At 39.1% G+C, this 12,621-nt stretch overlaps 1 protein-coding gene across 2 annotated transcripts in view; it reads left to right on the top strand.

Annotated features, from left to right (window-relative positions):
- Positions 1 to 12,621, top strand: part of LOC105200849 (protein rhomboid) — a 388,086-nt gene that overhangs the window by 304,239 nt on the left and 71,226 nt on the right. The gene's annotated exons all lie outside the window — the stretch shown is intronic.

A 12,621-nucleotide genomic window follows, 5' to 3' on the forward strand; every position in this document is an offset into this window, starting at 1 on the left:
AGTTCCGCTATTCGATCGTTTGCCGAACCTTTGCGAAAATAGGAATTTTCACTTAAATTTGATACCTCTACGTGCATACAACGTTCGACATGAGACAACTGCGTAAAGTTTCGCGATGTTAGCGCGCGATCTCTCCTCGAGTGTGGAATTTTGAGATCGTCTGCCGCGCGGAACCGATATAAACTATAGATAAGTGAGACAGCGCGTCGTCGGCATAAAAGATTCAACATCCTGGAACATGCGAGGCGGCAACGCGAGAGACCTACGACGGCGCCTCCCCGTCGTGTGTACCTTTCGTTTCCCCTTTTTCTTCTCTTCGCAGAAAACGGCACGATCGTGCGTGAGGCGCCCGATATGCGAGAGAGCAAGGGAGGCGAGGAGTTCTCGTCGCTTACAAGAGGGTGGAATCGATGCCGCCTTTTATCGACCTACTACTTCGCATGGCACGACGAGTGCTAGTTTTCTTAGCACTTTTTTTCTTTTTTCTTTTTTCGTTTCGATCGCCCCCTTTCCTCTCCTTTCTCTTTCTTCGCTTCTCTCCGTTCGTCTAATTAAGCTCGCAGTTCGACATTGGCTCTTTTCTCTGTTTTCATCCTCTACCGTGTGGATTACTCTTATCTTTCCCACTCGTCCGCTTTCTCGTCTCTATGTACAGACGACAATACAGAGCGGAGGTGCGACAGGAATGAGAGATAAAAGACGAGGATAGACGGGGAAACTTCAATGGTATCGTTAGAAACACGGTTGATCGAAGCACTCGATGGAATTAGCTTCGCTCGTGCTTTTTGCCCTCTCTTTATTTTCTTTGCATTTCTTTGCGATGCACTTCTTTCTTCGTCATTACTACTATTTTTCTAAATTAAAATCAAATATTAAAATTATTATTAAAATCGCTTGGAAAAAAAAGTATTATGGATTTAGTAGGAAAAATTATTATGAATTGATAATGAGGACCGCTGTATCGCTAGGCAATAAATAACGATTGGAACGGTTCGGCTGTCGGAATTGCAAACCGCTCGGCTAACTAATTACAGATCGAGGACGTTTGATTAGAATGCCAATTGCCAGTTTGCGCGTTTTACGACAATCAAATGCACGCTGCTCGTGGCTTTGTCAATTTCTCGACGTATGATGACGTATGATGACGATCATCATTGCTGCAGCGCAGCACAGTTATTAATGCAATCGTGCGTGTTTATATCGATCACACGTGAACTTTGATCCTGAGATTATCCTGAGTGCAGGTAGAGCAGTAATATGAAACAGGGGAGGAATGTATGTTTGGGTTCCTGGTATAATATTGTTATCTATCTCATTTCGTTGCATCTTTTATTAGACACGCACACAATGGGGGAAAGGAAATGAGATACTCTGAATTTATTGTTGCTTGGGACGCGTTTCCCCTACGGCTAGCGAGCAAATTAGGAAATTGTTACTTTAGGGACAAACGCAGAGGGAGCGTATAGTATACATTCGAGGAAGCGACCGATGGGTAATTACCTGGACAGGGCGTGTTTCTAATCTTGCTGGAGAATGCAATTAAGATCACATTGTATTTTCGTTATCTTTCGGAAATAAAGTACCATATTAGAACGAAGCTAGCGCAAAGACTTACGTCACGGGAGTGGCACAAACCATATACGTATGGATCTGATGGAAAAATGATAACAATATTGAATACAGTATTTAATTTTTTCACTTGGATGAAATTTTTAAGTACAATTCAGTAAGGTGTGTTTACGAATGAGTCTCGTATTTAAACGAACATATACACGTACATATACACGTAGAGACTCCTTGCAATATCCAATGTCGGCGCTGCCTCGGCGAGGCTCAATTTATTGGTTACTAAAATATAGCAGCTACATAAAATATTCACCACCAGAACCAAATATACATGGCAAAGTTTCTTAAACAATTGCAATTTGAAAACGCGGTTTTATACTCGTAAGATATTGAAGAATAGCTGCTACTTTCTTAGCTACTCGTGTTAAAGCACGCTTTTAGTTTTAGCTAGTAAAATTGTATCTTGTAGTAAATGTATTTTATCTTTAATAGCACCGACTTTTAGCAATGACAGAAAAATTCAAACTAGCTACTAATATTTAGCTAATGTTTCTATTTCATTTCTTCCTGTGTACACGTTATTATGCGCTCGCCATTTTGCATCGTGTGTGTGGTCAGTTACACACAATTCCGCTGGGTTAGTTTTATATTGGCGTATTCTCAAGAATATACCCCTGTATTCTTTTGCCTATCCCCGATATCGAGACTTAAGCTGCGCTTCCCCGATCGAGCGCGAGATGCTCGAGAAGAAGAATTCACCAGAGAATGCTGGCGACATGCATTTGTGCATTGCACGAAGTTTCCTTGACGAAAAATTCCTTTGTGCTATCGAGAAGAGAGTTACAGAGAGGACGGAAATTTTCTTTGCACAAGAGTTTTGCGTGTTATATAGGATACCTTAGGAATACCGGTTGCCCTTTTAAATATGAGTACTTACTACAGAATAAAGTAAGAAATATGGCAATTTTTTCACTGGCCGGTTACGGGATGCTGTATTAATTTTTTAATTGCTACATCTTGCTTTTCTTTATTGATTTTCACTCGGATTTCATTTTGGCGCCTTAAGATTGTCTTGTCATAACGGAAATGTACATATCCGTTACTGCGCGTTTCATTTCTTCAACTATCTCTGGAATTAAATGATTGAACTCAATTTTCTTACCATATAAATTTTAGAACAATTGTAATTTAATAATTTTTCCTTATATTTGTCTGCTCCGAAGTTTAATTTAATCTTTGGCCAATCAAATAAGAGCGTCATTTCTTAATTTACTAAGAATCGAATTAAGAATACATGCACGTTTGTCTTGTTTTTCACGATTGAATTAATGCTATGTATAATTTTTCTATTAATGTCCCATCAAATACGTGCACTTAAATTATACTTAATAAATCTAATTTGTTTATTAACAACGTAAAGTTAGTTTCGAAATATCAATGAACTTTGAAGACAGTCTTTCACGGAAGTTTGTTACATACAAGTTGTTAAAACAAAAAGTATCTGATTTGAACAGAATATGTTTTGTTTTTTTTTAAATTACGAGTTCGACATAGGTTTTATTTTATTTTACGTACACGTTATCCGAGAAACTCATCTAATCAGTTTCGGATCGAATCGTATTTCGAAATATCTCTAACGGAACGTGATCTCCTTCTGGTGCTCTTCCTCGAAGAAGAAATGCGCAATCTTTTCGTAACGTTAGATAAACCTTGTCGAAAATGTGGAGGTACATTTTAAATTCTCTAACACAGTCTATCTTTGTAAGAACTTGTGAATGACTCTACTCTCATATAATAATAGGCTACAAAAAGTTTTGTTTTTAGAAAATTTTATTCAAAAGAAACTTAAATTTTTATTTAATAATTACGGTAAATTTAATTAAACATTTTCGTAGCAATATGAGAATTATGAAATTAAAGTTGAATTTGAAATTCTCGGTTTTCCGCAAGACTAATGAATCTAACGGTGTTTTGGAGGATCAAAGAAGAGAGATTTAGGTATCCTTTGTCGCTCGATTATCGGATATTTTCATCGGAGCTCAATAGCTTTCCAAAAATTTCCACCGAACACATAGGTATATCCGGTCACTGATATTGGATCAAAAGCTCCGAAATCTCCGGACCAGACGCAATTCCGTCTATAGAGTTTTCCGCCGACAGGGGAGAGAGGAGTAAAAGGAGGATGGGCGATCTTGAAAGGTGAGGCGCGCGGATGGTCGGCTAACCCTAACGAAAGGGTCGATCGAATTCCTCTTTTGGAGGGCGAGGATTTCTCGAATCTAACCAAACGTAGAAGTAGCATCGCGTGTGTGTTAACGAGGATTCACTGCGAGCTTCCATTTCGGCGTCGGTACACGAGGTCGTCTTCGTTTGACCTCTCTCTATCGGCGGTACCCTTCTCGCCCTTATCTCATCCCCCGTTCATCCCCTACGACAGTTTCGTGAATTTACTGCTGCGCGCTTTCGCCAAACCAGGAAATACAGCGGGGAGGGTGCTGTCTAAGCTTCAGGGCGCGCCGAGGACGTTCCAAGATCTCCAAGCTGGACTTTAGGATACACACGGGGACCCTGACGATCATTCCTGTCCGATAGGGATAGGTGGGAGGAAATAACTCTTGCCGATGCATGTATGTGTGCTAAGGTGTAAGAGCTCATTGGATTCGGACTTTCCTTCTTGTTCTCCTAGACTCTTTTTATCGGAACAAGAAGGACCACATGGTCCTCGTTTTTTCGAGTTTCTCAGGGAATTCTCCGAGAGCTTTTCCAACCTTTCACGAGAGACGAACGAGGGGTAACTATTAAACAAACAAAACTTTCAGTATAAATGATTCTGCAAGCACAGAATATATCCTTCGGGATCCTAATTGTCTACAAATGTATTTTTTGCATTTATATTGCTTTTCTTTTATGCTTTTTGCGGACACATTTTTTTTCATTCCGTATCGATTTTTATGTTTCATTTGAAAAATTACTAAGATTCGTCAAGAGGATTTATCATCCTCCGAATATGCAAAATTTGATTTTTTCATGATTGATTAGATTTAGTTGTTCACTTAGAAATTTTGATTATTATTGTTTACGAAGCAACACGAATACGTATATTGATATTCTAAATGTTATCGATATTTCCATTTGCGCGATTGTATTGAAACCAAAGGCAAGGATTTATTTGCTTATTGAATTTTTGAGATATAGTTTCCCAGAGCTATCTAAAAAAAAACATTGTAGCTTGTAGCTTTCATATCGAGCTAATGGAATTAAATCCGCCAACGTTTCGTTACTGTTAGTTCCCGTACATTTTGATCTCTTTCTGATAAGAGACCGAGTCGAAAACGATACGCGAATAGCTCGACCGATTTCGGGGGAGACTTTCTCGTTCTCTTTACGCTCTTTTATCTCATGCGAGGGTGGAACGCCGCGGAGTTTCGGTCTTCCTGATTTTCTTACGACTTTACTAGGATTGCCTTATCCTTTAATCCGATCTTCTTCTTCGTCACACTTTACTTCCCGTTACTTTTATCATTCCTACGGGAAACTACGGCGGTTTCTACAACATGTATATAGAATAAGTTTTACAGGATAAGTAGACGATTAACTATAATGGATAGCATAAACATGTTTTTTTTTGCGTTCCTTCTTTTATCGGAAATTAGCTCTACAACGGAGTAAGAAATCGGAATTATCAAACGAGAAACTGATATCAAACGAATAGTGAGGCTCGTACTTTAATCGTATTTTTATTAAAAAAGCTTAGCTGAAACCAGTTTTGAGATATAATGGTTTAATAAATAAATCTTGAGAAGTAATTTGATATTCATAACGTCATTTGCAAATTGCGATTTAATTAAAAATTTAATGAAGTTTATCTTACGACACACTTTTATGACAAAGTTTTGTTTCTCATGATTCATTTATCGATATTTGAAAAAAATTATACATGTAAGATTAAATAGAGTAATTTTTTTATAATATTGAATTATTGGTATTGTTATATTATTTTTCAAGAAGTAACTTGAGGAAAGAACAATTATTTACGTGAAAAGCTTAATTTAGAGTTTAAAAATTCATTTTTAAGATTATAAAATATTTTTTAATATGATATTTTTTGTATATTTAAAAAATATTAGACAATTTTTTTGATTTTATGATTTCAATTTTTTATTGATTTTTTTGATGTCCGCTTATTTGAAATTACTTTTCCAATTTTAATATATCAGCGTACATCAGAAATTTTATATTTTTATGACAACTAAAATTTGTATTTGTTTTAAATAGAAATGTTTATGAAATTTTTTAAATATTTTTTTATTTTTTATATCTCTGAAAAACAGTGAAATTATATGATTGTAATAAATCAAGAAACAGAATGTATATTTTTTTTTATGGTACATTAATCTCCGTTTTATTAAAATTATAGCTTTATTTAATAAAATTATTGAATTTTACTTCTCTCTTGCAAAATCTGAAAATGATGAAAAAAAAATTAATTTATATAAATAGTTCTTCGATTGAAGCGAAGATAAACAAAGATATTGACGATACATTTCCATTGTTCAAAAATTATCTTTGCTGTAGTATATTATCAAATTACATCTTATCTTACCTCGATACCCAAGTACATCGCGTTGATTGTAACTTAGTATCGCAAGAACTTACCAACTGGAAGGAACAAAGCAACATTAATACCTCATTAGTCCGAGATCTCGGCGGCGATTCGTGCCGTTTAATCAGCATCGTCATCGACGAAAGCTCGCGAAAAACCCTGAACGTGCGGGGGTTGCCCACCCAACCCAAACCAAACTATCGATAAGCGTCTTGATGTTTCATTAATGAACCGAACGGTCGACTTAATGGCTCTGCTTAATTGGCAAAACTTTCGCAGTTCTCCCCTGTCCTACTGGCACGGCGACGGCGCCGCAAGTAACCGAAACCGCCATCCGGTAATAGCGAGAGCCACCACCTTAAGCGTGGGTGGCAAAACCTGCCCGCGGTGTTATCCGATATTCTCTCTGCGGTTAGTCCGTGATCTCGAAACTGGTGGTATCGCGGGATCAAACGAGAGCTGCTGCGCCGCGCCGTAGAGCCTAGCTACCGTCTTCCCGGAAGCTTATTGGACCCATGTGGTTTACGCGAAGGGATGCAGAAAGAGAGATAGATAGATAGAGAGGGGACAAAGAGAGAGAGGGATGCAACAGAAGTAAACCTTGATACAGCCAAGGGACGTGAAAGTTGCAGTATCGCAACTGCGTGTAGATGCAAACGCGATAGCTAAGTTAGTCTCGAGCCTCTATCCCGCAATTCCGTTTGGGGGATGCTCACCAAAGTATCGACATTTGGTTCTATTTTTGATGCATATTTTACGTTAAATGTAATCGTGTTTTAGTTGATTAGGGACGCGACAATTAAAAATATGACGAGTGGTAGCAAAGAAATTTGACGCATGATAAAAAATCAGCGAAACAATGACACGAATCCGATAAAAACTGCTGGCAACTGCAGTTAGAAATGCAGAAAAGCGCGGGATGGTAGAACCTTTAAATTGATGCCGCGGCGAAATTAATATGGCGTTGCTGATAGTAAAATATTTTTCCATTCACACGCTGCACTCTCAATACGTTATCTGAACACGCGTGAACAGACACATACACACGATGAAACGATGGTATCTATTTACTCGCCTTTCCACTCTCGCTCCGCTTCGAATTACGAAATGAAATAGAAACGCAAACGCGCGGATACGTTAACGTTACTACTCTTCTTTATTAACCACGAACGAGATATGAAGAACGAAGTAATATCTACTCCTCCCTTTACTTTCCGGCACATTCGCTAAATGATATTAAATGTCAAAGTTCGAAACTATCAGTCGGTTATACGGTGGATAAATAATAAAAGTAATTGAAACGTCGTTAACTTAATTGGCTTGCAATTTAATTGCGACGAGGAACGTTCCGCTTTTTTTCACCTGTTTAATCTCTCGCACATATTTCGCGATGCTTCGCTGAACTAATGGATAAAAAATGAAAATAGTGTAAAAAAATGCATTTCACAGTTGTATATTTCTGTGAACGGAACGTTAAAAATGTTATACAGGTCGATTATAATCATGTTATGGCAATGTGATATTTTAAAAGAACGCTCTGTAATTTCTTCTTTTTTTTTTTAAGTATCAAAAATCTCGCAAAGAGCCAATTTATAGAGAATGTGTTTCGTACTAATCATTACATATTTTCTTTCCGCGTGTTATATTTTTCGTGTCACACTTTCGGAAAGCCTCGGTGACTGCTACAAGGGTTGCAGCAAAAAGTCGACGTTGTTAGCGCGACGCTGTCTATTTTTGCGACGCTATATCATCTTTCTCTTTAATAGAGCATCGAATGACGTCGCTAACAGAGTACGAGCGGTAAGTGCGCCTCGCAACACGATGAAGCAGCCGTTCGTTCCGTGTCCGAGCCGTTGTTACCGGAACCCTGGCGAACTCATAACCGCGTTATCGATTAACCCTTTAAACGCCGGACAATCGTTGGATTTACAACGGTGCGTCCACTGACGTTTTTGCGCTTTAACGAGGCGGACGAAGGTGCACGGATTGGCGTAAATTTTCATCGTACCGTCGCTACAAATTTCTTTTTCCCCTCTGTTCCTGTCCTGCACTATCCGTATATAATCGATGGTCGTGGATCCTCGGCTCGGCTCGATTTAACTATAGGTCCATGAAGAAATATAGCGGTTTCGCGTTCGGCTGCAGTACGTGTAATTCGTCCCAATAGAAACAAAACATCGAGCGGTATTATGCTAGAAACTTGGAATGATGATATAGTGAGTATCACATAACCGAAAGTCGTATAAAACTTCTAGTTTATATAGGTATATAAAACATCGCACATGTGTATATCTGTATATCCTTCATATTCCCCGTATAGCTTTTCCGCACGAGCGTGACAATTGTCTCGTAAAAATTTCGTTTTAAACGTCAAATGACAAGTATAAAAGAAAGGTAGGCTTCATTAAAGATTTATTAATTTTATAGTTGGCATCATGGTACCATCGCCACGTGTCGTATTTGGACATTTTGAGAAATGCTTTATAACGCTTTGTCATTGAGAAATGCTTTATAACGCGGACAAAATACCCATAAACAATGGCACGCCATTCTGTGGTCACTTACAGTGTAACATACACAAGCTGAAATTACGTGGACGCTGCTTTCCACTGAAATCGCCGGTCACAATGGGCTCGGTATTCATTATTTCGAATTGGTGCGTAGTAATGAAATAATAATCGTGTTTTCTTAAACGAGGCACACCCCGCGGATCAAAGCGGCGCGAGCACTTCCGGAGTACGCCGCGATGGTTGGATTTATCCGCGGTATATTCGATTGTAACGGTAATGAACCACACGCCGCGAAGTTGATTTTCATTACTTTTTCCCCCGTATACGTATATATATTCAAATATATGTTGTACATCGGGCGAAATGAACGGCGATGGCGTCAGGGAGAGAGCGCACGATTATTAATAACAAACTGGCGCGCGCAGTGCTAGAATTAAATTCTGTTTGCCGGGGCGCGCGCTGCATTTTTAGAGGGAAGTCGCATTTTTCTGCGGGAATTACAGTTTTATTTTCTGGGAATTTTATTGTCAACCGTTTCGAATGAAATACGCGTTTCCATGAGCGCCCTCCACGGCGCCGGGAGGGATAAAAATCGCCGGATAATACGGGGGATTATTAACACGGGCGCACAGTCGCATATTCTTCCCCGTTCCATGTAACCCGCGCGAGATGATATACACACGCAACATACGCGATGCGCACGGACGTAACCGGCGTATCTCCATTCCGCGCGGATTTGAAAATCTGTGCGCTGAGGCATTTGGTTATTTATTAAAATATTTTTATAGACTCGGACGCGGCTGGGTGCGCGGCTTATCGTATCACGGATGAAAATGTTGGAAGGGTGACAATGTCCAGAAACTGAAATGGGCATGATGCGCAAGGAGATGTTCTCGTTTTTCATTCTTTGCTTTATTATCTTACTCCAGATGTCTCGTAAAACTGCAACGCAAAGTGCGACATATGTATGTTACAGGATAATATACGACATAAATCTCGTTATTTTTATCGTGCGATTAAAATTTTTTACTTTTGCGTCAATATTATGAGAATAAATAATAATGAACAGAAGCGTGGCACATTTTGTAAATTTGAAGAGCGTTGTGCGTTTGAAATTCCTTACGATTAAAGTTTTATGACTATATTCTGTAAAATAGAGATCGAAAAATGATAATACAGTTTCGTAACTTTATGTAAAACAAGCTCACGAAATCTTTTTGCAAAGTTAAATTAAAACCGACGTATCTTTTTTTTTTAAGAACGTAAAGTATTGTATCCAATGCGACGCGTTACTTATTTCCTTGACGACGTGCCGCACGAGCCGTTTAATTTGTCAAAACGCACCGCCCTCTCGTTTCGAAGTTTTTCTTAGATTTTTTGCTCCGAAGAACACGTGTCGAGAGTGAATATGTTAGCGGAATAAGGGAGAAAACACGCCCTTGAAAAGAAATTGAAAAAGAGTGAAATTACGTAGGAGAAAAATGTTGAGGGGGGGAGAGAAGAACACTAAGTCGGCTTGATATCGATCACATGAATTTTTTAAAACGCGTTTAACGTGCCATCTTACAGAGCATTAGATGAATATAATGCATGTGAAAAACAATAGTAAAACAAGTAGGAGAGAAAATATATATTTTATTGCATTTCTGTTGAATATTGCGGTATAATTAACGAATATTTTATATATTTAAACTTGCATATCTTGAAATTTTTGCATATTGTATGCGTAAATAAACGCAGTAGATTATTTGTTATAGCACTTAATACTTTATAACATTATTGCACGTTTTATACTTGAGCATTAATGAGATTAAATTCTCGCTCAAAAACAGAAGTGTGCGTATTAAGCGAGATTAAAATGTGATTTTAATCTCCGTTAATATTTGTTATAAATCCAGGCTTTTATTTCAGATTTTCATTGATTAAACAACAAGTAGATTTTGGTAAAACAAAAATTGAAAAAATTGTTTTCTGAACAATTGTGTTAAATTATATGAAGGTATTTTTAATATTGTTCAAATAGGGAGGATTCTTTTTTCTACATTGACGCGATTAAAATTACGTGCGTTATCCTTGCACTCGAGGCGAAACATTCTAGACGCTCGGACGAATGAAAGCAAGCAGCCACGCACGAGATCGCGTGCGTCGTCTAGGCACGAGACACGGAAATCGTTGTCGCGACGACCGAGGGGAAGGTAGCACGAATCCACCCTTGGCCATATGGCGTTTCCCAATGTTGTGGAAAACCGGCGTTGCACGGGCACGTGGCGATTTCGAAAAAAAAAAGAGAATCCCGCTGTACTTTACCGGGCATGTAGGAGGAAATACCCCCTCCTGCTCCGCTTTCACCGCTCCGCTTTTCAGCCACCCGTCGGCGTCTAATTCGGAGCATAAACTCGGCACGCGTGACCAAAAATCGTGGAGGGTAAAACCGCGCCAAGATTTACGACGACGACTCGGGCAGTCTCGGTTTCCTTCACGCGGGATTCCACGTCGCTACCTATTTTCCACCGTGTTACGCGGAATCTCCCTACGCTTTCCCGATTTAGAGGCACTTCTTCCGAAGCCGACGCGGCGCAGTATGAATACTGTCGTACACATTTCCCAGCGGGACGTCACATTTCGGAGTCTGTTGGTAGCGCGAAGTAACCACGCCCGAACGGAGAATGCGATTGCTAATCGCGACGATGCGCGTTTCAATCGCTAACTAACGATCATTAATTAACAAATGGATTATCGGCGATAAGAAAATATTGAGGAAAAAAAAGTGAAAATGTATTTAATATTTAGCAGTTTCAACGAACGTCGATTTTTCTGTTTGTGAAGACTTTGTTTGCAATTGTTCGATTTTACGAGGGAGACATGTCTCGGTGTATATATATATATCTTTATTTTTATCGATTTTTCTTCCAGGCTGGTATTTTATGGTACAAACTCGTAATATTGTATTTTATTCTTTGCGTACATATATCCCTCCGTGGTTCGCTCAAAGCCTCTCGAATAACATCGCTCGAAGTACTATTTTTCGAGGCAAAACAAAACCGTGGAACCGATGATGGAGCCTCGTTTTAACGCCCGCCGAAGAAGATGCGTTGCGCGGGAGCTATGAGATTGCGGAAGTTGGAATTTGTTTCTTTGCGAAGATACGTTTCAAGATGTAGAACGTGTAACAAGCTCGCGCCTTTGCTCATCGGAAGCGGCTTACGTAAAAGGTCTAGTAGCACCGTAATAGACGATAGCGTGCCTCGGCAATGTGTTCTTTCCTCATTTGTCACCGCGGCCGCTCGTGCCCCGGTTACACTTCCCTTCTCGCGTCGACATCGAACAAATGCACGAGCGAGTGTTACGATTTATAATGTCGCGCACGTGCGAGATTATGTGGGTGACAGCTACTTTAATAATACAGTGTCATTAATACTTTAATGCTAATAGATCGCGAGAGATTGCCGTCCGTCATGCCCAGATGGTGCACGCAAACCTGCATTTCTATTTGTTAATATTCCTAAATACTACACAAATGTGTTCAGAACGTTGTATCACTCTTCATGATAGCCCTTCGGTGTCAAGCGCGAATGTTTTACTTTGATCTGAATATAAATTAATTTTGGCGTACACTGGATATTATTTAATTAACGCATTAACCCACATTTGTATAACAATTATGAATTTTTCATAAATTCGCTGAAATGTTCGTGTAAATAAGCAGTGAATGGTAAAAATTAACAATATTAAATAAATTTATTATGTCAAGCGACGGGCTGAGTTGCGAGGCTCTCATCGTTGGTACTCGGCAGAAAAGTTTTCTTTTTTTTTAATTCTAAAGACAACTCACGCGCGGAGGGTTTTAATAGACAGCGTGAGAAATAGGCCATCGCGATGCGATATTCTTGAAGTATTAATTAACGCGCGGGGCAATTATCGCGCGACTCGGACATAATTCTC

Source organism: Solenopsis invicta, chromosome 6 (genome assembly GCF_016802725.1).
Source record: "Solenopsis invicta isolate M01_SB chromosome 6, UNIL_Sinv_3.0, whole genome shotgun sequence".
Classification (NCBI taxonomy): domain Eukaryota; kingdom Metazoa; phylum Arthropoda; class Insecta; order Hymenoptera; family Formicidae; genus Solenopsis; species Solenopsis invicta.